Genomic DNA, 24713 nt, shown 5'->3' on the forward strand with positions numbered 1-24713 from the left:
GGTCCACTGTTAGGAGGAAATCTCTGGGTGACATACTGTTAGGAGGAAACCTCTAGGTGACACACTGTTAGGATGAAACCTCCGGGTGACACACTGTTAGGAGGAAACCTCCGGGTGACACACTGTTAGGAGGAAACCTCCGGGTGACACACTGTTAGGAGGAAATCTCTGGGTGACATACTGTTAGGAGGAAACCTCTAGGTGGCACATTGTTAGGAGAAAATCTCTGGGTAGCACACTGTTAGGAGTAAACCTCCGGGTGACACACTGTTAGGAGGAAACCTCCGGGTGACACACTGTTAGGAGGAAACCTCCGGGTGACACACTGTTAGGAGGAAACCTCCGGGTGACACACTGTTAGGAGGAAATCTCTGGGTGACATACTGTTAGGAGGAAACCTCTAGGTGGCACATTGTTAGGAGAAAATCTCTGGGTGGCACACTGTTAGGAGGAAACCTCCGGGTGACACACTGTTAGGAGGAAACCTCCGGGTGACACACTGTTAGGAGGAAACCTCCGGGTGACACACTGTTAGGAGGAAACCTCCGGGTGACACACTGTTAGGAGAAAACCTCCGGGTGACACACTGTTAGGGGGAAACCTCCGGGTGACACACTGTTAGGGGGAAACCTCCGGGTGACACACTGTTAGGGGGAACCTCCGGGTGACACACTGTTAGGGGGAAACCTCCGGGTGACACACTGTTAGGAGGAAACCTCCGGGTGACACACTGTTAGGAGGAATCCTCCGGGTGACACACTGTTAGGAGGAAACCTCCGGGTGACACACTGTTAGGGGGAAACCTCCGGGTGACACACTGTTAGGGGGAAACCTCCGGGTGACACATTGTTATGAAGTTAGATGAAAGAGAACCAGTCAGCAGGTTTTTACACCCCAAACTAATATCACCACTTCACGGCCCCCCGAAGAAGTCAGCGAAACGTGCGCGTCGGGGCACGTTTTCCTCGGTCTCCACGGCTACCTATGGGTGAGTGCTTTGATGGGAGTGCTTCTAGTGAATTTTCACTTACTCCCTGGCCGGTTTTCCTCGTATTGATTTTGGCCCCTCTGAGCAATGGGAACTGAATTTCATTTGTGCCCGTCACCCTGGACATGTGCTGTAACGCCTCTTGTATTGCACATGATCCTTGCTAGTGTATAATGGGCAACGATGGCCTCCGTACAAATAACTCTGAGGAGCCTTCTGATGATATAAGTATACTTGCACCCCCCATATGGCCTGTGGATCCGTGTTTTTCATCTGTGACACTGCTTTAGCCTGATCAGGATTTATGTCCTTTGTAATGTGTATTCAATGTCACTTCTTTTGCTATGCACTATATTTAAATAAATATTTTTGATATTTTTGCAAAAGTTGATATATTGATTATTGACTCAGTGGTCCCTGGTGTGACCCATGACTGCTTTGCCCCTGTTTCTCTTCGGTTGTGATTGTTATGAAGTTAGATGAAAGAGAACCAGTCAGCAGGTTTTTACACCCCAAACTAATATCATCTATGTAAGGGTATGTGAACACAACCTTTTTGCAGTATCTTCATCGCTTTAAAGCAGAAGACACTTCTACAAAAAAAACATTTTTTTCCCCTGGTGTTTTCTTTGTTGCTCTTTTTGTTGATTTTGTGACAACACTGGTGATGTATTTTTTTTCCATTTCATATTAGTGGCGCCTCCCAGGCGGAAGCCACCAGAACGGTCACATCACTAGAGATGAGCGGACCCGTGGAAGTTTGGTTTGGTGGGTTCAGCCGGACTTCAGACAAAGTTGACTTGAACTCCAATGGAAGTCACTGATTGGGCAGCTCAGGTCTCCGCCCACATGCACCAGCCATAACCAGAGGTGGGTAGGTGGAGGGGTACACACTACATCTAATCACGCTATGGTTACCCCCAGTGTGAGCCAATCAAACACTGCAAGCGGCTCGCACTGGGCTGCGCACCGAGTGTACCCGAGCACAGTGATGAGCGATCTAGTGGTTTACATACGTGTTTGATATGACCACTGAGCCGCGGGTCTGCTCATCTTTGCTTTCGAAGCCTGAAGTAGGTAACAGCAGAACATCTGCAGGTCGTTCTCACAGCGCTGGGACTATATTCAGTAACGTTTGAGCGATTAATCAGGGAATGTGGGATCCGGTCACAGCGCTGCAGCTGCTTACTTGTGGCACATTTGTAGAAAAATGTGTTAATGATTTTTAAATAAACGACAATGAGGATTTCTAAGGTTGTACTCGTCACAGACAGCGCCTTCACATAGGCCACATTACATTGTGGGGTAGAAACCTGCACACAGCGCCCTGGAGGGGCAGAGAAGCTCAGAGACACAGCAGACAAGAAACTACCCACGTGTCCTCCGTGCACATTCCTCTCCTCACCCTCCCTCTTCCTAAGGTGAGCTCAACGCGACGACTCCCACATTGCTCGGCAATTCTCAGCCTATCAGGCTTCGAGCTGTCAGCCATCATGGCACACACCCACACTGAATCCCAAACGTCACTTCCGGTACCTAGCCATGTGCTGCGGAGATCCCGCCCAGTTCCTGCCTCTCATACATGCCGGTCACATGACAGTGACGTCACCGCTCTCGTCTGTCTCAGTCGTAGCGGCGTCATAGAGGAGGCTAGAGCCACCGTGAGGCAGAATGCGGGTAAGGAGGACGGCGGAGTGATGTCCGCAGCGGCTGCCCCTGCGCGGTGTGTGCGGTGTACAGGGGTATAGCACTAGTGACGGGTGAACACAGTCACCTGCTGCAGTAATTGTTATATGGGGAAGACGGGAGTTGTAGGTGGTGTAGTACACGATCTGGGGAGCAGGTGTACAGACTGCCGGGACCCCCGTGTATCCGGGGAATGGGGGCTGCATGTGCGCTCACTCTCCATATATGACTGTGGAGACGTCTGGAGACGGACACTTGTTGTGCAAACTCTTCTGTTCCTCCAGATGTGTGGTGTGATGCCTCCATTACCGTAATAAGTGGGTCTGCATTTCATTACTGAGCATGATGTGTATTGTGGTATGTAAAGGAAGTATTGTGTATGTATATATATATATATATATATATATATATATATATATATATATATATATATGTATATATATATATATATATATATATATGTATGTGTGTGTGTATATACATACATACATACAAGAATAAGGTTTTGGTACCTTGTTAGCCAGTTGAAAAATGATTGCTCTCAGTGAGAGAAACTAAATTAAAATTTTGTAGTTGTGATACCTTTTTTTAATTTTATTTTAGTTAGCCATTAAAAGGTATCACAACTACAATTTTTTTTTTTTTTTTTCTGAGAGCAATCAAATGTGTGTGTGTGTGTGTGTGTGTGTGTGTGTGTGTGTATATATATATGGCCATGTGTCTCACCTGTGTCTGGACATAATACACTATGTAGCATACTCCTGTAGGACTTGCCCCCGCGCTGCTGATTTTTCCAGTTGCAGAGCTGGCTATTGCAGGTTCTCGATGGCTGGACAGCCACATGTTGGGATTCCTGCCCCCTGGCATTGTGGGGCATGGGCTCACCAGTCTTTCAGTTTCCAGCTTTGTGGGATGTGCTTCGCTCCTGATTGATATTTCAGCCCAGTGGCCTCCTGACACTGCTGACCCCTCTCCAAAGCTACTACACGATGCAGTATTTAGAACTTGAGCTGATTGGATCAACAGTATTTACAAAATCTACTGTATAAAGCTTGTAAGCGCTGCACTCCTTGTTTAATTGACCCATTCAGTTATAACTGGTAACATAGACAGTGAGTAGGAGATATTAAAAATCCCTATGGTATAGAAAATTAAAACTTTTAATAAATTGCAGAAGTTGCTGGTCTTTACAGGCACTCTACTATATACTATATAATATATATATATATATATATATATATATATATATATATATATATATATATATATATATATAATTTTTTATACCCATGTAATACAATAAAACACTCTTTAAGAGGCTATACACATATGATTGAGCGTGGCCATGCTCACAGATGTCAGCGGGACTGGTCATCCAAGTATTCGGCAGATGTTGAATGGTGTTGGGTAAGAGGATCCGATACGATGAATGTCAATGTGGCCAATTCTTTGTTCTCAAGAGGTTCAAGATGTTACCTGAGTGGTCAGGCAAAGTCTTAAGGGTACTTTACACGCTGCGATCTCACTTACGAGCGTACCTACCCCCGTCGGTTTTGCATCACGAGCACATCGCTGCAAGTGGCACACATCGCTAGGAGCAGTCACACATACTTACCTGCCTAGCGACGTCGCTGTGACTGGCGATTCGCCTCCTTTCTAAGAGGGCGGTTTGTTCAGCATCATAGCGATGTCACTAAGCAGCCGCCCAATAGAAGTGGAGATGAGTGGGACGTAACATCCCGCCCAACTCCTTCCTTGCTCATTGCCGGTGGACGGAGGTAAGGAGATGCTCCTCGTTCCTGCGGTGTCACACATAGCAATGTGTGTTGCCGCAGGTACGAGGAACAACCTCGTTACTGCACATACAATGATATTTGGTGTTTGAACGACCTCTCCAAAACCAACGATTTTTACTTTTGCGATCGTTGAAGGTCACTCATACGTGTCACACGCTGCGATGTCGCTAACTACGCCGGATGTGCGTCACAAACACCGTGACCCCGACGATAAATCGTTACTTTACTCCCTTCTCCCCATTGAGGATTCATTCTCTGTGGAATAGATTGTGTGTATGATGAAGGGACGTGTAGCTGGCAGTTATCTAGATGTAGGGCAATATCTAAGCTCAGGCTACAATGACTTTAGAAGCCCAGTTAGGAAAAATGAATGTTATGTGAAGCTCAGTACCATATTGCATATATAACATATACACAGTGGATATAAAAGATCTTCACACCCCTGTTAAAATGCCAGATTTTTCATATATATAAAAAAAAAACCCATACCAAGAAGGTGATTTGGAGGTCTGCTTATGTAGTTATCGTGCTGACAGGTGAAATTAATCTTCAGCCTTTTAGCAGAGACCTGAAGGTTTTGTTGCAAAATTCAGTAATATTTGGAACTATTCATTCCTTCCAGTCTGACTAAAGCCTGAGCTCTGCAAAGCAAAATGCTGCCTCCACCATGCCTTACTGTGGGCATTGTGTTCTTTTGGTGATATGTATTGTTGGCTTTGTGCAAAACATACTTTTTTAAAATTTATGGCGCAGTACATAACTAGTACTAGGCAGAAATTTTTGCAGCTCCTTTAATGCTCCTTTTGGCTTCTTAGCAGTCTTCTGAACCAATTTTCTCCTTGTCTTTTTATCAATCTTTGAAGGACATCCATTTCTAGGTAATGTCACTGTTGTGCCAAACTTAAGCCACTCCTTGATGTCTGTCTTCAGTGTTGTATGGTATATCTAATGCATTAGAAAAATGTACCTTTCTCCAATCCTGACATAACTTTCAGCAAAAATATCCCTTTGCTGTGTTGTAAGGCTGGTTTCACACTACGTCTTTTTAACATCCGTTGAAAACGTTATTTTAGCGGAAGTACGGATCCAGTGCAAATGCGTTTTCATTTCAATGCATTTGCAATGGACTCGCGTCCACCTGCGTTTGCGTGCGTTATAGTGCGGATCCGGTGACTTGCAGTTTTTTAACATGTTTCAAAAACGCTACTTGTAGCGTTTTTGAGCTGTGTCAAAATACTGCAAGTCACCGGATCCGCACTATAACGCACGCGAACGCAGGTGAACGCTGGCGTGCTGATAGACAGGATCCTGCTTTTGTACTGAGCATGCCCAGAAAGTACTGAGCATGCCCAGAACCAGTCTCGCGTGATCTGTCTCTCTCTCCTCCTCCCTCCCTCACCCTCTCTCTCTCTATCTGTCTTTCCCCCTTCCTCCCTCCCTCCCTCTCCCCCACCTGAGAGCTGCGGACACTCGTAACCAAGGTAAATATCGCATAACCACTTCTCTTAGTTACCCGATGTTTACGTTGGTTACGCGTGCAGGCAGCCCTGCTCCTAGCAGCTGCAGACACTCGTAACCAAGATAAATATCGGGTATCCAAGGCCGATGTTTACCTTGGTTACCAGCGTCTGCAGCTGTCAGAAGCCGGCTCCCAGTCTAGCTCCCCTCACTCCCGATCACATGACTCCAATGCCCGCCCCTAAACATCCAGTGCAGGATCCTGCAAAATAACATATGCGTTTGCATACGTTATTTGCTGTAAAAGCAGGATCCGTACTTCCGCTAAAAAAACGTTTTCAACGGATGTTAAAAAGACGTAGTGTGAAACCAGCCTAAGCTGTTTACGGATCATGGCTTTTTCTGTAAAAAAAAAAAAAAAAGTGAAAATTGTACAAGAACAGCATTTTTTCATATGGCGTTAATCAAGCCAGCTTTCAATGATGGCAGCTGTGCACAAAGAATCAGATGCTGTATAGAAAGAACTATAGACTGCCACAGAGTGTAATTCTTATTTTTTTAATAAATACTTTTGGATTCAGACCCATTTCAAGTATTTGCATAGTGTCATCGGTATGGCCACGGTTTTTGAAACTATAATACAGATAGAAGCCATCTCTTAGAGGTCCCAGTGAGCTGAACCATAGGGATCCATGGGCTGCACAGTTTTAGGCTATGTGCGCACTAGGCGTTTTTACCCGCGGTTTTGCTGCGGAAATTTCTTGAGAAATGTTTGAAATCTTTCTGCAGACATTTCCCAGCAAAACCTATGGGGAAAAAAATAGCTGTGCACACACTGCGTTTTTTTTCTTAAGAACATTCTTTGTGAAAATTTCTTGCGAAAATGTGCGTGTCACTTCTTTTCCGCAGGTACCTGCGGTATTTCACTCCATTCACTGTAATGTAATCGCGAAATACCAGGGGTATACCGCAGGTAGCAAATGATGTGCGGTATACCCCCGGTATAGCCGCGATTTACCTGCGGTAATGCTCATCGCTGCCTGCGGTTTTGCAGGAAGTGATGTCATTATGACAGAAGAGGAAGCGGAGCAGAGTAAACACAGACGTCACACTCCCTGGATGCCGCACAGAAGTGCCCGTGCAGTCTGTGTCCCGCTCCGGCCCCGCGGCTGCCTGCCCTACAGTGTGTCAGTGTCTGCCCGCAGTGTCAGCAGCTTGTCACCCTGCAGCGCAGGCAGACACTGACACACAGCAGTGCGTGCAGCCGCGGGGATGCTGAGCGCTGCTGTCAGGAGGTGAGATGAGATCATTGCCTGCTGTGACGATCTGTTGCCTCCTGACGTCACCGCTGTCACTGCCGTCTAAGCCCGCGGCCCGAGACTGTCACTAGCGGTGACGTCACGGGCTCTCGCGATATTGCTGACAACGCAGCGGGCATAGAAGTCAGTGACAGCGCTGATGCCAGGACTGCAGGAGATCAGCACAGCAGGTAATGATCTCATCTAACCTCCTGAAGTCAGCGCTCGTCATCCCCTGCAGTGACCTAGGCTGACCTATTGATGTTAGCTCAGGTCACTGCATTACTCTCCCAGCCAATGGGGAACATTCTGTTCTTCACTTACTGGGACAGTGACTATGGTATGGATCGTCGTGAGACCCCCCCCCTTATTGGATTACGCCAGACCAGGATTTGATTGTTCTTGGCAATAAATTGGTGAAAGAGGGAATGTGGGGAGTGTTTTTCAAATAAAACTTTTTTGTTGTCTATTTTTTTTATTTCTGACTGGGTTGGTGATGTCAGGTATCTGATAGACGCGTGACATCACTAACCCCAGGGCTTGATGCCAGGTGACATTACACATCTGGCATCAACCCCATATATTACCCCGTTTGCCACCGCACCAGGGCAACGGGATGAGTTGGGGCGAAGCGCCAGGATTGGCGCGTCTAATGGATGCGCCACTTCTGGGGTGACTGTGGCCTGCTATTTTTAGGCTGGGGAGTGTCCAATAACAGTGGACCTCCCTAGTCTGAGAATATTAGACCCCAGCTGTCCGCTTTACCTTGGCTGGTGATCCAATTTGGGGGACCCCACGTTTTTTGTTTTAAATTATTTATTTAATGTAAAATAACAGCGTGGGGTGCCCTCTTTCTTGAGGAAAATCACTTTTCTAGTGCGCACATAGCCTTACAGGTGTTTGGATTGTCAGGGAAATTGCAAGGAAGTCAAACATTGCTGTATTTGTCATTACTAACATTTCTGCAATGTTTGCTAAAGTTCCTCCTTAGTATTTGCTGTTACTGACAGCTACAAGTTTGCTGTGATATGGATAGAATTCCTTATTTCACTCCATTACAGCCGCCATACATTCTGGATCAATGTCAGTTGTGATGTCTCTTGGGAGATAAGCCTTTACCAGAGATGTCCAGCAGCATCTTCCCTACTTATTGAGAACACATGCATGGTTGTGCGTGCATGAGTACTGGGGGAGGGGTCAAGAGGAACAGCTGTTGGCTGAGAGTTGTGTAAGGCCATGTGACCACGGGACTCTGTTCCCGCGGATTTTGCTGCAGGTTTGTCCACAGGTTTCCCGCTGCTGCTCCCTGGAATCTGCAGCTATCCATTGCTGCGGGGTTCGAGCATATTCGTTGCGGAAATATCTACGAACGTCCCGGCCTCTATCTCCATAGTGGAAAGGTGGGACATCCGCAGATATTTCTGCAGGAATAATTGACATGCAGTTACGTGCGGCTGCGGGAAATCTGCAGCATTTTCCGCAGCCAAACATACCGCAGCATTGATGCAGCACTCCCCAAATCCCATAGGATAACATGGGGAGTGTCTGTACTTGCGGAAACCTGCGCATTTATCTGGAAAATCCAGATAAATCCGAGGGTTTTCTTCAACAAAATCCATGAGTACATTGTGCCGTGGGCACATGGCCTAAGACACAATGTACACTTGCCCTAATGAATTAGTATTTTGTATTAGTAGCCAAAATTTCAGATTAGAGGCAAAAAAAGAGAAATTATATGAACTCTTGCACCACAAACATGTGAGTGCCCTCATGACTAGAGCACCAGATTGCACCGAGAAGAACATGATTTCCACGAGCCTGCGTCATCACCAGCTAATGAAAATCTCTCGCATGCGCGCAGCTCATTTTGGCCTCGTCAGTGCACTGAGTAAGTAGGGTGGACGCTTCCCGGCTCACGTCTTATGAACTTTTGGTCATGCGCAGTGAGTCTAATGAAACCATAATGCGTACACCTGGCTTCAAAGGCGTACTGAAATCGCCAAAGTGAGCCACACGCATGGCAAAATCACCAGGAGCTGGCGCCAGCTTGGGGAAATCATGTTGTAACTCCCACCGGGGCGTGATAACATGTAAAAAGGGCTGATTAGTCTGGGGAACGAATGCACCTTCAACTAGTTCAGGCCTTAAACCTCGCTTTCCCTATGTTAATTATCACTAGGGTTTTTTTTTTTTTCCTCAAACATTCATAATGGTGAATAACATTATACATGGCTGTTTAGGTAGGGAATTTGGGCATATAGGTATCAATGCTGCTGGGTTGGAGGGCATACGCGACCTGACAGGCTCCCTTTAAATATTGTGATCCTCTTCACTGCCATCTTGGTTCTTCTGTGGCCTGTGGTTGGACTTCACCGGATCAGTATATTCTGCAATACTAAAGATTCTAGATCCAAATCCGCTAAGGAAAATAGAAAAAGTAGGTTCTGTCAGAACAATCTACCCTCAAACTGTTACCTTTATTTTGCAGAAAGCAAAAGACCTATTCCCCATGCCTTTACTAATGCAATCTGTTGCTCCCTGGCATATGCAAATGAGGCAGGAGTCCTGAAAGTGTATGCACCCTCTGCCCCATCTCTGTTCCCTGCTCAGTCCCATCTTCCTCTGCTTGACTATACAGCCAGAAAGCCTAGGTAAGAAGTAGGTGCGGCTGGGCAATGTATAGAGTCAGAAGCTTCCGAAGTGCTTTCCTACACCCAGAGCATTTCAGCCTCATTTGCATATGAATTATACAAGCATTTTTTTCTCAGTCGGGGAGGAACCTATGACATCATTAGTGACATCCAGAAGATCGTAAGGGGGAGGGGCTCCTTTCTCAACCTTATCGCAATGCGCTGTGCCAACATTGTCATGGCATCCAGAGGATCTGGATCTGCCAGATACTGTAGCATGTAAACCCCTGCAATTAGTAATAATAATAATAAAGTTTATATAGCGCCAACATATTCCGCAGCACTTTACAATCCGGTGGGGGGTTGTATAGACAAAAACAAAACAAAATAGTACATAATTCAACAGCTACAGTAGGAATGAGGGCCCTGCTCGAAAGCTTACAATCTATGGTGAAAAAGGGGGGCACAAACTGTGAAGCACACTTGTAGATCTGGCCGGCCATCGTTATGCTAGTTTATTGGTTACATATAAGGATGAATGATCTGGTCTTTAGACAGTAACCTTTTGGGTGCCCTTACGTGCTTTTGGTTGTATGTAGGATGTGAGGACAGAAATAGGAGAGAGAAGGTTATGAGTAGCATTTAGACGGTGGGACGGGGGGGAGTTAGGTTAGTAAGTTGTTATGAGAAGCTTGTCTGAAGAGATGTGTTTTTAATGTACGCTTAAAAACTTGGGGGCTGATATTAATCGCATTCTTATGGGTAGTGCATTCCAGAAAACTGGCGCGGCACGAGAAAAGTCTTGGAAACGGAGGTGTGAGGTTCGTATTATGGAGGAGGTTATTCTAAGATCATTTGTGGAACGAAGGGGGCGGCTGGATTATAGACAGAGATGAGATATATGGTGGTGCAGAGCTGTGGAGAGCTTTGTGGGTGAGGGATATGAGTTTGTATTGTATTTTGTAGCTGATAGGTAGCCAGTGTAGTGACTGGCACAAGGTTGAGGCATTGGTGAAGCGGCTGGACAGGAATATGACCCTGTCTGACGCATTCAAGATGGATTGGAGAGGGGAGAGTTTGGTCCGAGGGAGACCAATCAATAAAGAGTTGCAGTAATCCAGGCGGGAATGAATTAGTAGGGTCTAAGGCTACTTTCACACATCCGGTTTGAGCACTGCGGCTCAATCCGGCTGTGAAAACTATGCAACGGATGCAGCGAAAACACCGCATCCTTTGCATCAGTTTTTACATGCGGCCCGTCCGTTTTTTTTCCGGTTGCGGCATGCTACTGAGCATGCGCAGTGGAAAAAACCGCACGCGGCGACCGGATGCGTTTTTTTCCGCATCGCACCGCATCCAGCCTCCATAGGTATGCATTGAAAAATGCGCCGCAGCGGCCGGATGTGGCGCAATGCGGGTTTTTTTGCCGGAGCAAAAAACGTTGCAGGGAACGTTCGATCCGGCCGCGGCATCGGCTAAATATGCCGCATGCGGCAAAAACCGGACCGAACGCAAGCCCCTGCGGCACAATACGGCACTAATGTAAGTCTATGCAAAAAAAACGCAACCGGCGTAAAAAAAAACGGTTGCGGTTTTTCTGCAGAACGCCGTATTGTGCCGCAGAGCAAAAACCGGATGTGTGAAAGTAGCCTAACAGGTCTCATGCCTGTTTTAAGGACGGTTTAGGTGGGGTGGGCATATTTCATGGTCTGTATATGGATTGTAATGCTTGGACCGATCGCAGGTTTCCCAACCCCCATCTTACGGCCTCATGTGTTTGGGTCAGGAGACCTGCGGTTGGTCCACTGAACACATTACTGAGTCCAAAACAGCCCAATCTATAAAATTCTAACATTATTTAACCCCCTACAGTGAAAATAGCTAAAAAAAAAACCACAGAAAAAAAAAATGGCCAGTTTTTGCTCTTGCGCTGAGTGCTAACTTATGGTCTTTACCAAAGAGAGCCCTGCTCACAGGATTCCTTGGGGTTGTCTGTAGGTTTCTCTGTATAATAACCCTGTGAGCCACGAATCTTAGTAAAAACCATAATAATTGCACTAAATAAAAAGGTCCATAATGGTAATTTACAAAGGAAAAAGAAGGGAATTTTGTTTACTTACCGTAAATTCCTTTTCTTCTAGCTCCAATTGGGAGACCCAGACAATTGGGTGTATAGCTACTGCCTCCGGAGGCCACACAAAGTATTACACTAAAAGTGTAAAGCCCCTCCCCTTCTGCCTATACACCTTCCGTGCTCACGGGCTCCTCAGTTTTGGTGCAAAAGCAAGAAGGAGGAAAAAATTATAAATTGGTTTAAAGTAAATTCAATCCGAAGGAATATCGGAGAACTGAAACCATTCAACATGAACAACATGTGTACACAAAAAACAGGGGCGGGTGCTGGGTCTCCCAATTGGAGCTAGAAGAAAAGGAATTTACGGTAAGTAAACAAAATTCCCTTCTTCTTTGTCGCTCCATTGGGAGACCCAGACAATTGGGACGTCCAAAAGCAGTCCCTGGGTGGGTAAATAATACCTCATAATAGAGCCGCAACCGGCTCCGTCCTACAGGTGGGCAACCGCCGCCTGAAGAACTCTCCTACCTAGGCTGGCATCTGCCGAAGCATAGGTATGCACCTGATAGTGTTTCGTGAAAGTGTGCAGGCTCGACCAGGTAGCCGCCTGACACACCTGCTGAGCCGTAGCCTGGTGCCGCAAAGCCCAGGACGCTCCCACGGCCCTGGTAGAATGGGCCTTCAGCCCTGAGGGAACCGGAAGCCCCGAGGAACGATAAGCCTCGAGAATTGGTTCCTTGATCCACCGAGCCAGGGTTGATCTGGAAGCTTGTGTCCCTTTACGCTGGCCAGCGACAAGGACAAAGAGTGCATCCGAGCGGCGCAGAGGCGCCGTACGAGAAATGTAGAATCTGAGTGCTCTCACTAGATCTAACAAGTGCAAATCCTTTTCACATTGGTGAACTGGATGAGGACAAAAAGAGGGTAAGGAGATATCCTGATTGAGATGAAAGGGGGATACCACCTTAGGGAGAAAGTCCGGAACCGGACGCAGAACCACCTTGTCCTGGTGAAACACCAGGAAGGGGGCTTTGCATGACAGCGCTGCTAGCTCAGACACTCTCCGAAGTGAAGTGACTGCTACTAGGAAAACCACCTTCTGCGAAAGGCGTGAGAGAGAGATATCCCTCATCGGCTCGAACGGTGGTTTCTGAAGAACCATCAGCACCCTGTTCAGATCCCAGGGTTCTAACGGACGCTTGTAAGGGGGGACGATGTGACAAACCCCCTGCAGGAACGTGCGTACCTGTGGAAGCCTGGCTAGGCGCTTCTGAAAAAAGACAGAAAGCACAGAGACTTGTCCCTTAAGGGAGCCGAGCGACAAACCCTTTTCCAATCCGGATTGAAGGAAGGACAGAAAAGTGGGCAAGGCAAATGGCCAGGGAGAAAAACCCTGATCAGAGCACCAAGATAAGAATATCCTCCACGTCCTGTGGTAGATCTTGGCTGACGTTGGCTTCCTAGCCTGTCTCATAGTGGCAATGACCTCTTGAGATAATCCTGAAGACGCTAGGATCCAGGACTCAATGGCCACACAGTCAGGTTGAGGGCCGCAGAATTCAGATGGAAAAACGGCCCTTGAGACAGCAAGTCTGGTCGGTCTGGTAGTGCCCACGGTTGGCCGACCGTGAGATGCCACAGATCCGGGTACCACGACCTCCTCGGCCAGTCTGGGGCGACGAGGATGGCGCGGCGGCAGTCTGCCCTGATCTTGCATAACACTCTGGGCAACAGTGCCAGAGGAGGGAACACATAAGGGAGTTTAAACTGCGACCAATCCTGAACTAAGGCGTCTGCCGCCAGAGCTCTGTGATCTTGAGACCGTGCCATGAATGCCGGGACCTTGTTGTTGTGCCGGGACGCCATTAGGTCGACGTCCGGCATTCCCCAGTGGCAACAGATCTCCTGAAACACGTCCGGGTGAAGGGACCATTCCCCTGCGTCCATGCCCTGGCGACTGAGAAAGTCTGCTTCCCAGTTTTCTACGCCCGGGATGTGAACTGCGGATATGGTGGAGGCTGTGGCTTCCACCCACAGCAGAATCCGCCGAACTTCCTGGAAGGCTTGCCGACTGCGTGTCCCACCTTGGTGGTTGATGTATGCCACCGCTGTGGAGTTGTCCGACTGAATTCGGATCTGCTTGCCTTGCAGCCACGGCTGGAACGCCTTTAGGGCAAGATACACTGCCCTTATCTCTAGAACATTGATCTGAAGGGAGGACTCTGTCTGAGTCCAAGTCCCCTGAGCCCTGTGGTGGAGAAAGACCGCTCCCCACCCTGACAGGCTCGCGTCCGTCGTGACCACCGCCCAGGATGGGGGCAGGAAGGATTTCCCCTTCGACAGAGAAGTGGGGATGAGCCACCACTGAAGGGAAGCTTTGGCTGCCCGAGAAAGGGAGACGTTCCTGTCGAGGGACGTCGACTTCCTGTCCCATTTGCGGAGAATGTCCCATTGAAGTGGGCGCAGATGAAACTGCGCAAAGGGAACTGCCTCCATTGCTGCCACCATCTTCCCTAGGAAGTGCATGAGGCGCCTCAGGGGGTGTGACTGACCATGAAGGAGAGATTGCACCCCTGTCTGTAGTGAACGCTGTTTGTTCAGCGGAAGCTTCACTATCGCTGAGAGAGTATGAAACTCCATGCCAAGATATGTCAGTGATTGGGCCGGTGTCAGATTTGACTTTGGAAAATTGATGATCCACCCGAAACTCTGGAGAGTTTCCAGAGCAATGTTCAGGCTGTGTTGGCATGCCCCTTGAGAGGGTGCCTTGACAAGTAGATCGTCTAAGTAAGGGATCACTGAGTGTCCCTGAGAGTGGAGGATTGCCACAACTGTTGCCATGACCTTGGTGAAGACCCGTGGGGCTGTCGCCAGGCCAAAAGGCAGTGCCACGAACTGAAGGTGTTCGTCCCCTATGGCGAAGCGCAGGAAGCGCTGATGCTCTGGTGCAATCGGTACGTGGAGATAAGCATCTTTGATGTCTATTGATGCCAGGAAATCTCCTTGGGACATTGAGGCGATGACGGAGCGGAGCGATTCCATCCGGAACCGCCTGGTTTTCACATGCTTGTTGAGCAGTTTTAGGTCCAGAACGGGACGGAAGGATCCGTCCTTTTTTGGCACCACGAACAAGTTGGAGTAAAAACCGTGACCCCGTTGCTGAAGAGGAACAGGGATCACCACTTCTTCCGCCTTCAGGGTGCCCACCGCCTGCATAAGAGCCTCGGCTCTGTCGGGGGGCGGAGATGTTCTGAAGAAACGTATCGGAGGACGAGAGTTGAACTCTATCCTGTAACCGTGAGAAAGAATGTCTCTCACCCATCGGTCTTTTACTTGTGGCAGCCAGGTGTCGCAAAAGCGGGAGAGCCTGCCACCGACCGAGGATGCTGTTTGAGGAGGCCGAAGGTCATGAGGAGGCCGCTTTGGGAGCGGTTCCTCCGGCGGTCTTTTTAGGACGTGACTTAGACCGCCATGCATCGGAGTTCCTCTGACCTTTCTGAGTCCTTTTGGACGAGGAAAATTGAGACCTGCCCGCGGTCCGAAAGGACCGAAACCTCGATTGTACCTTCCGTGGTTGAGGTCTGTTTGGTTTGGACTGGGGTAAGGATGAATCCTTTCCCTTGGATTGTTTAATGATTTCATCCAATCGCTCACCAAACAAGCGGTCGCCAGACAATGGCAAACCGGTTAAGAACTTTTTGGAAGCAGAGTCTGCCTTCCATTCACGTAGCCACATGGCCCTGCGGAGTACCACCGAATTGGCGGATGCCACCGCCGTACGGCTCGCCGAGTCCAGGATAGCATTAATGGCGTAGGACGCAAACGCCGACGCCTGATTGGTTAAGGACACCACTTGCGGGGCAGATGTACGTGTTACTGCATTAATCTGCGCCTGACAAGCTGAGATAGCTTGGAGCGCCCATACGGCTGCGAATGCTGGAGCAAAAGACGCGCCTATAGCTTCATAGATGGATTTCAACCATAGTTCCATCTGTCTGTCAGTGGCATCTTTGAGTGAAGCCCCATCTTCCACTGCAACTATGGATCTAGCCGCCAGTCTGGAGATTGGAGGATCCACCTTAGGACACTGAGTCCAGCCCTTAACAACCTCGGGGGGGGGAAGGGATAACGTGTGTCCTTAAGGCGCTTGGAAAAACGCTTGTCTGGACAGTCTCGGTTTTTCTGGATTGCCTCTCTGAAGTCAGAGTGATCCAGAAACATATTTAATGTACGCTTTGGAAACCTGAAACGGAATTTCTCCTGAGAAGCAGACTCCTCAATTGGGGGAGCTGGTGGAGAAATATCCAACACCTGATTGATGGTCGCTATAAGGTCATTCACTACTGCGTCACCCTCAGGTGTATCTAGGTTGAGAGCGGCTTCAGGATCAGAATCCTGATCTGATACCTCCGCTTCATCCTCCAGAGAGTCCCCCTGCTGGGACCCTGAACAGTGTGATGAAGTGGAGGGAATTTCCCAGCGACCCCGCTTGGGCGGCCTGGGACTGCGGTCCGTGTCAGAGACCTCACCCTGTGACCTATGGGTTACCCCAGGGGCATTTTGCTGTTCCAAATGAGGGGGACCAGGGGTCAAGGATTGGACAGTGCCCGGGGCCTGAATCGCCGGTCTGGACTGCAATGCTTCCAGTATTTTAGCAGACCATTTATCCATACTCTCAACAGTTTGTCAGCAAAGGCTGCAAACTCCGTCCCTGTCACCTGGACAGTGGTAGCAGGTGGTTCCACCTGGGCCACCTGTAGCAGAGGCTCCGGCTGAGTAAGTACCACAGGGGCCGAGCATTGCACACAATGAGGGTCAGTGGAACCTGCCGGTAGTACAGCTGTACAAGAGGTACAGGTTGCAAAGTACGCCTGTGCTTTGGCACCCTTGCTTTTTGCGGATGACATGTTGTCTCCTGTGAGAACAACCAGGAGGGTATATAGCCAAAAATCAACAGAGCGACCGTACCGTGCAAATGTATAGCCTATATATATATATATATATATATCTATCTCTATCCACAATGTAGAGATGAAAGGTCGCACTCCAAAGGTCGAATAAAGAATTTCTTTTTATTCCACGATCACATCAAGGGTACAGGTAGTGAGGGAGGATGAGGGTGTGCCACGTCGGACGACGGCAGCCGTTTTAATCGTGGAATAAAAAGAAATTCTTTATTCGACCTTTGGAGTGCGACCTTTCATCTCTACATTGTGGATCTTGTATCGCCTTTGCTTTGGGACACGCACCCAGGTATCCACCTGCCTGAAAGCACAGTTTTGTCAGCCATACAGGGATCGGCGGTGCCCGGTATCCTCCACTCAGCTTTATATATATATATATATATATATATATATATATATATATATATATATATATATATATATATATATATATATATATATAATTAATATATATATATATATATATATATATATATATATATATATATATATATATATATATATATTTATTTATTTATTTATTTATTTTTTATATATATATATATATATATATTATATATTTTATATATATATATATATTATATTATATTATATTATATTATATTAATCAGACATACACACTTCGGTACTCAGTGGGGCCAGCACCAGAGGTGCTGCTTACCGACCGCTGAGAGCGGTTGTGTGATCACCAGATTCCCTGCCTGGGTCTCCCTGTGTTGTCTCTCCTCTCCAGCGTCTGAATCGCTGACAGGAATGGCTGCCGGCGTTCTGTGGGGAGGAGGGGACCGTGGGCGTGCCCAAGAAAAGTGCGGGAATCTAGTGCCCCAGTGTACTGAGTGAGGAGGGAGGAGGATACAAATGTATGCTCCAGCCCTCGGCACTGACGATCTGTGCAGCGTCCCGCCCTTCCCCTGACTGGCAGGCCTGTGGGCGGGAAGAAACGACACTAGGCCGCAGAAGCCGGGGACTAAAGTTATAAGCGCGGCCGGCAATAAGCGCGGCTGCGCGGTAGTCCCCCGGCGCACTAACACCTCCAGCAGTGCTGGAAAGTGTCTGGCACAAGCGCTCCATGTCCGGCGCACTAACACACCCAGCGGCGCTGGAAAGTGTCTGGCCCAAGCGCTCCATGCCCGGCGCACTAACACACCCAGCAGTGCTGGAAAGTGTCTGGCACAAGCGCTCCATGTCCGGCGCACTAACACACCCAGCAGCGCTGGAAAGTGTCTGGCCCAAGCGCTCCATGCCCGGCGCACTAACACACCCAGCAGTGCTGGAATGTGTGTGGCACCAGCGCTCCATGCGCTGTCCCCACGGGGACCCAGAGTACCTCCAGTAGCAGGGCCTTGTCCCTGACGATACCCGGCTCCTATCCAGCAGATTCCCAGGGGCTGCGGAGGGAGCACGGTCCCAGTGCCTGGAGACCGATCCAGATCCCACTTCACCCAGAGCCCATTAAGGGATGGGGAAGGAAAACAGCATGTGGCTCCTGCCTGTGTACCCGCAATGGGTACCTCAACCTTAACAACACCGCCGACAAAGTGGGGTGAGAAGGGAGCATGCTGGGGGCCCTGTTATGGGCCCTCTTTTCTTCCATCCGACCTAGTCAGCAGCTGCTGCTGACTAAGCTGTGGAGCTATGCGTGCATGTCTGCCTCCTTCGCACAAAGCATAAAAACTGAGGAGCCCGTGAGCACGGGGGGTGTATAGGCAGAAGGGGAGGGGCTTTACACTTTTAGTGTAATACTTTGTGTGGCCTCCGGAGGCATAGCTATACACCCAATTGTCTGGGTCTCCCAATGGAGCGACAAAGAAAACAAAATATTCAGGAGAGTAAAAATGTCCCACTTCAGCAGTGATGACAGATCTTTATATCCCCATATTTGTATACACATTGGCATATAAATCCAGGTCCAGCGCTGGCTCTCTACTGGTCAGTCTCTGTGTTTTGCAGCCTCTTAACAGCTCACATAACCACTGCAGCCAATCACTTAGCTTGGTGACATGCTGCTCAGTGATTGGCTGATGTGGTTATGTGAGCAGTGGTGATGAAGAGTCGGCGCTGGACCCGGGGAGGGTGACTACTGGGTATGTGATGTTATTTTATACTACTGGAAACGTTTGGGGTTAAGTTTACTAAAAGAGTAAATCTGCTTTAATTCCATTGTTCGCTCTGTCATAGGAGCAGAACAATATACTTTGTGCTGGAGCAATTACATGATTGACACTAGAGGTGCCTAACTTTAAAGGGAACCTGTCAGCAGAAATTTTGGACTAAACCTAAAAGATTCCCCCTCTGCAGCTCCTGGGCTGTATTCTGGAAAGGTTCCTGTTGTTGTTGTGCCCCCTTTGAGACCAGAATAAATACTTTATAAAGTCTTACCTTTTTGTATGCTTATCTTTTTTTATGGACACGGGGGCGGGCTCTCTTGCGTCCGTTAGTCGCCCTCCTGCCGCTTTACGCCATCCCCCATTGCTCATTTCCATAACTGAGGACGCCGCCCAGTGCTCCCGAGGTCCCCGCGCATGCCCAGTGCCACTCTCGCGGGAGTGAGCACTGTGCAGTGTGACTGCTGGTGATGTGATTGCGCAGGCGTGAGATTATGGGCGGCGCTGTGATTGTCCTCAGCAAGTACCCGCCCATAATCTCGTGCCCGCGCTTTTCACTCTGCCTCCACCGTTATGCTGCTCCGCTCCTCCCATCTATTTCCTGCTCCAGGGAAAGATGGGTAAGAGGTGACGTGGGTTCATCTGGCCAGCGCTTGCGCAGAACGGTGGAGGCAGGGGAAAGCGCGGGCACGAGATTATGGGCGTGTACTTGCTGAGGACAATCACAGCGCCACCCATAATTTCACGCCTGTGCAATCACGTCACCAGCGGTCACACTATGCACAGTGCTTAGGTCCGTGAGAGTGGCACTGGGCATGCGCGAGACCTCGGGAGCACTGGGCGGCGTCCTCAGTTATGGAAATGAGCGATGGGGGATGGCGTAAAGTGGCAGGAGGGCGACTTAGGGGTGCTTCACACACAGCGAGCTCGCTGCCGAGATCGCTGCTGAGTCACGTTTTTTGTGACGCAGCAGTGACCTCATTAGCGATCTCGCTGTGACACTGAGCAGCGATCTGGCCCCTGCTGCGAGATCGCTGCTCGTTACACACAGCCCTGGTTCGTTTTCTTCAAAGGCGCTCTCCCACTGTGACACACAGATCGCTGTGTGTGACAGCGAGAGAGCGACGAAATGAAGCGAGCAGGGAGCAGGAGCCGGCATCTGGCAGCTGCGGTAAGCTGTAACCAAGATAATCATCGGGTAACCAAGGTGGTTACCCGATATTTACCTTAGTTACCAGCCTCCGCAGCTCTCACGCTGCCTGTGCTGCCGGCTCCGGCTCTCTGCACATGTAGCTGCATTACACATCGGGTTAATTAACCCGATGTGTACTGTAGCTAGGAGAGCAAAGCTAAGCGGTGTGCGCTGGTAACTAATGTAAACATCGGGTAACCATACCCGATGTTTACCTTAGTTACCAGTGTCCGCAGCTTCCAGACGCCGGCTCTGTGCAAGCGCAGCGTCGCTTGCACGTCGCTGCTGGCTGGGTGCTCGTCACTGGTCGCTGGTGAGATCTGCCTGTTTGACAGCTCACCAGCGACCATGTAGCGATGCAGCAGCGATCCTGACCAGGTCAGATCGCTGGTCGGATCGCTGCTGCATCGCTAAAGTGTGAAGGTACCCTAACGGACGCAAGAGAGCCCGCCCCCGTGTCCATAAAAAAGCTTAGCATACAAAAAGGTAAGACTTTATAAAGTATTTATTCTGGTCTCAAAGGGGGCACAATAGCAACAGGAACCTTTCCAGAATGCAGCCCAGGAGCTGCAGAAGGGGAATCTTTTAGGTTTATTGCAAAATTTCTGCTGACAGGTTCCCTTTAAAGCGGTTTATGTGGACAACTTCATTATGGGACCCAAATTACATGATAAAATACACTGTGTGAACTTTCCCAAGCAGATGTCTTCCTTGTCATGCTTAGTTCTGCCTCATCAGAATACAGCATGTTTTCTACAGGTGCATTGATATTCTGCAGACACAGTGCCACTCTTCAGTTCATTAATTCAGGCAATCACCATTGTGTACATAAGCCTGTGCGCGGTGACATATTTCATCCAGTTGTCTGACTGTCATACGTTCTTATGGGGAGCTATATTTGGCTTTTATGAGAACACATTGTTTCACTTATATAAACTGATCCTGTCCATTGTATCTTCTTTAAAAAGTTACTATTGTTTTTACGGTATGTTCTCACAGCAACAGTCAGCAGATAAACTCTGAAAGGTGACATGAGGATTCAGACAGTCTACTTCAGATGTGCCTTTTTATAATATTATGGATGGCAGACCCCTATGTTGGGGTTAGAGGTGGCAGTTTCTAAACATTTTATATGTTTTAAAGAACTGAAAATGCTCATTTGTGAAATTTGCAGCATTAGGAGGTCACATTCACTGAAATAAAAAGCTATTTAAATCCAAAACCTCCTAACAGGCCAAGTTACATGTTAACATAGGAACCCTTCTTTGATATCGCATTCACAATTCTTGCATCCATTGAACTTGTGAGTTTTTGGAGAGTTTCTGCTTGAATTTCTTTGCATGATGTAAGAATAGCCTCCCAGAGCTAATGTTTTGATGTGAACTGACTCCCACCCTCATAGATCTTTTGCTTGATGATACTCCAAAGGTTCTCTATAGGGTTGAGGTCAGGGGAAGATGGTGGCCACACCGTGAGCTTATCTCCTTTTATGCCCATTGCAGCCAATGACACAGGGGTGTTCTTTGCAGCATGAGATGGTGCATTGTCATGCAAGAAAATGATTTTGCTCCTGAAGGCACGTTTCTGCTTTTTGTACCATAAAAGAAAGTTGTCAGTCAGAAACTCTTATCTACTTTGCAGAGGTCATTTTTACACCTTCAGGAACCCTAAAGGGGCCTACCAGATGTCTCCCTATAATTCGGGCCCAAAACATGACTCCTCCACCTCCTTGCTGACGTCGCAACCTTGTTGGGACATGGTGGTCATCCACCAACTGTCCACTACTGCAACCATCTGGACCATCCAGGGTTGCTTGACACTCCTCAGTAAACAAGACTGTTTGAAAATTAGTGTTCATGTATGGCTGGGCCCACTGCAACAGTTTCTGCTTGTGAGCACTGGTTAGGGGTGGCCGAATAGTAGGTTTATTCATCACAGCAATCCTTTGAAGGATCCCACAGCTTGCGGTTCGAGGAACTCCAGAGGCACCAGCAGCATCAAATATCTGATTGCTGGTTTGTAATGGCTTTTTAGCATCTGCTCTCTTAATCTGATGGACTTGCCCGGCAGAAACCTTCCTCATTCTGCCTTTATCAGCACGAACACGTATGTGCTCACAATCGGCCAAAAATCTCTTCACAGTACGATGATCACGCTTACGTTTTCATGAAATATCTAATGTTTTCATCCCTTGTCCAAGTCATTGCACTATTTGATGCTTTTCGGCAGCAGAGAGATCCTTTTTCTTTTCCATGTAACTTCAAAACTGTGGCCTGCTTAATATTGTGGAACATCCAGTTTTCCTTTTATTGGACTCACCTAGCAAACTAATTATCACAGGTATCTGAGATTGATTTCAGTGATCCAAAGAACCCTGAGACACAATACCATAAATGAGTTTCATTGAAAAAAAAAAAAAAATAATCGCTGACATTTAAATCAAATTTGCATAATAATTTGGAACATGGTGTACAGAGTGTCTCCTCAACACTGCGAACTCCTCCTGTAATCTCTGACTACCTTAGCTTCCAGTAGTAATGAAATCCAACTCAAAATAATTGTGATTAGCATTCTTCTTAATTATGTTTTTATAGGTGGTTCAGGTGTCTATACATAGTTACATAGGTTGAGAAAAGACCTAGGTCCATCTAGTTCAACCTTTCTCCCCCAATTCTACCATTGACTTGCACTCGGCTCAGACTGTTGGCATCAGCGAATCAGAAGCTGTGCATAGGGATATTTGTTAGCGGCCAGTAGAGTTAGGCAAAAAGATTCATGGGCGTCACCCGGTGTTTGGCTCTAAACTCGCGGAGTGTCATGGCAGCATCTGACGCTGTTCACATTGCGTCTGATGCTCCTCACTATGCCTTCTTTGGTGCTTCTGACTAAATAAATATATGCAATACAACACCAATAACTACGTATGATTCAGGTAGACAAATGCCTATAAGTAATAATCCTGAAATATTCCAAATGCCTATAAGTAATAATCCTGAAATATTCCAAATATTAGCCCATATTCAGTTTGGAGAAGCCGCACTAGGTCAAACTGTCTACAACCCCATTTTATTCCAATAATTCAAGTTACAATTGCAATCAGATGAGCATCTAAGTGGGCAGAAAGTTCCCTTCAAATGGATGGTGAGCTTATTCTCAACCAGTATGAGTAAAAGAACCTCTGATATAGACCTAATTAAAGATTGTCACCCTGCATTGTGACTGCCCCTTCCACTTTACGCACCTTACCATCTTCACTTAAAAAGGTTTTTGACAGAAGTCCCATTGGTCACACCTTTATTTCCACCTTCTGGTCTATCGTGAGAACAAGATCTTACTTGTAAGTTTGGTTTAATTAATTGCCATTTTTTTGTTCTTGTAGAAGAGTAAGGTACTCACTGTTCTATATAATCCAGAAGTATTCAGATGTTGAACATGTTTCCACCATCTGTGTCCAGGCAACAAAGAGTCTTCAGGAACAGTTCCAAGTTTCTTGCAATGACGCAGATGAGCCTTCTCCATCAGGAGGGGCATTCAAATCGCTGACAGCGCAAACCAACCTTCTATTCGGATTTGGTGGTGAGGGCGCTGACATCCGGACGATTCTCTGGATCAGTGTTTGGATCCTGAAGGCTAAAATAATCTTCATAAGTAGTCTCTTTGGACTGGTCCCATAGGAACTCAAGTCCTGTCAACCAAGAAGAATTAGTAAAAGTCTTCCACATGAATACTTTATTTGCTCTGTATGAAGGCCAAGATCTCTACAGGTAATATAGTACCACAGAGTTCAAGTGTGGGTATGGTGTGCTCAGGTTTAGCAGCCAATTAAGCCTCTTTATTATTAATAATAATTAATAGAAAATAATAGAAATCCAACTTGAGCTTCATTGCCTAGTCAACCTTCAAATGGGCAATAGTTTCAGTAAAGATGTTAGAGAATCTATGGATCTCCTTCATTTGACTTGCAGCAAAAGCTGCCGGAGTGTAACATCATGGTATGTGGATCCTATCCATGGCATAAAAAGATTCCCTACAGGACTTCCACTTTAGTGGTTTGTCAGCAGCCGTGGTGTGTCCCAGTCCTTAATGGGCTCTGAGAGTTTTCTTAACCCCTTCACCCCCGGCCACTAAAACACCCTAATGACCGGGCCATTTTTTGCAATTCTGACCAGTGTCACTTTGACAGGTTATAACTCTGGAACGCTTCAACGGATCCTGGCGATTCTGACATTGTTTTTTCGTGACATATTGTACTTCATGTCAGTGGTAAATTTAGGCCGATATTTTTTGCGTTTATTTGTGAAAATTTAGGAAATTTGGCGAAAATTTTGAAAATTTCGCAAATTTCAAACTTTGAAAATTTATGCCCATAAATCTGAGAGATATGTCACACAAAATAGTTACTAAATAACATTTCCCACATGTCTACTTTACATCAGCGCAATTTTCGAAACAAATTTTTTTTCCGTTAGGAAGTTAGAAGGGGTCAAAGGTCATCAGCAAATTCTCATTTTTCCAACAAAAT

At 47.4% G+C, this 24713-nt stretch overlaps 1 protein-coding gene across 1 annotated transcript in view; it reads left to right on the forward strand.

The window, feature by feature from the left end:
• The first annotated feature begins 2577 nt into the window (after positions 1-2577).
• Positions 2578-24713, forward strand: part of CUL1 (cullin 1) — a 166936-nt gene continuing 144800 nt past the window's right edge. Inside the window, exon 1 of the mRNA XM_075315159.1 lies at positions 2578-2665. The gene's annotated coding sequence lies outside the window, so the exon portion shown is untranslated. The remainder of the gene's footprint in view (positions 2666-24713) is intronic.

The sequence above is a fragment of the Anomaloglossus baeobatrachus genome, chromosome 6 (assembly GCF_048569485.1).
Source record: "Anomaloglossus baeobatrachus isolate aAnoBae1 chromosome 6, aAnoBae1.hap1, whole genome shotgun sequence".
In the NCBI taxonomy this organism is placed as follows: domain Eukaryota; kingdom Metazoa; phylum Chordata; class Amphibia; order Anura; family Aromobatidae; genus Anomaloglossus; species Anomaloglossus baeobatrachus.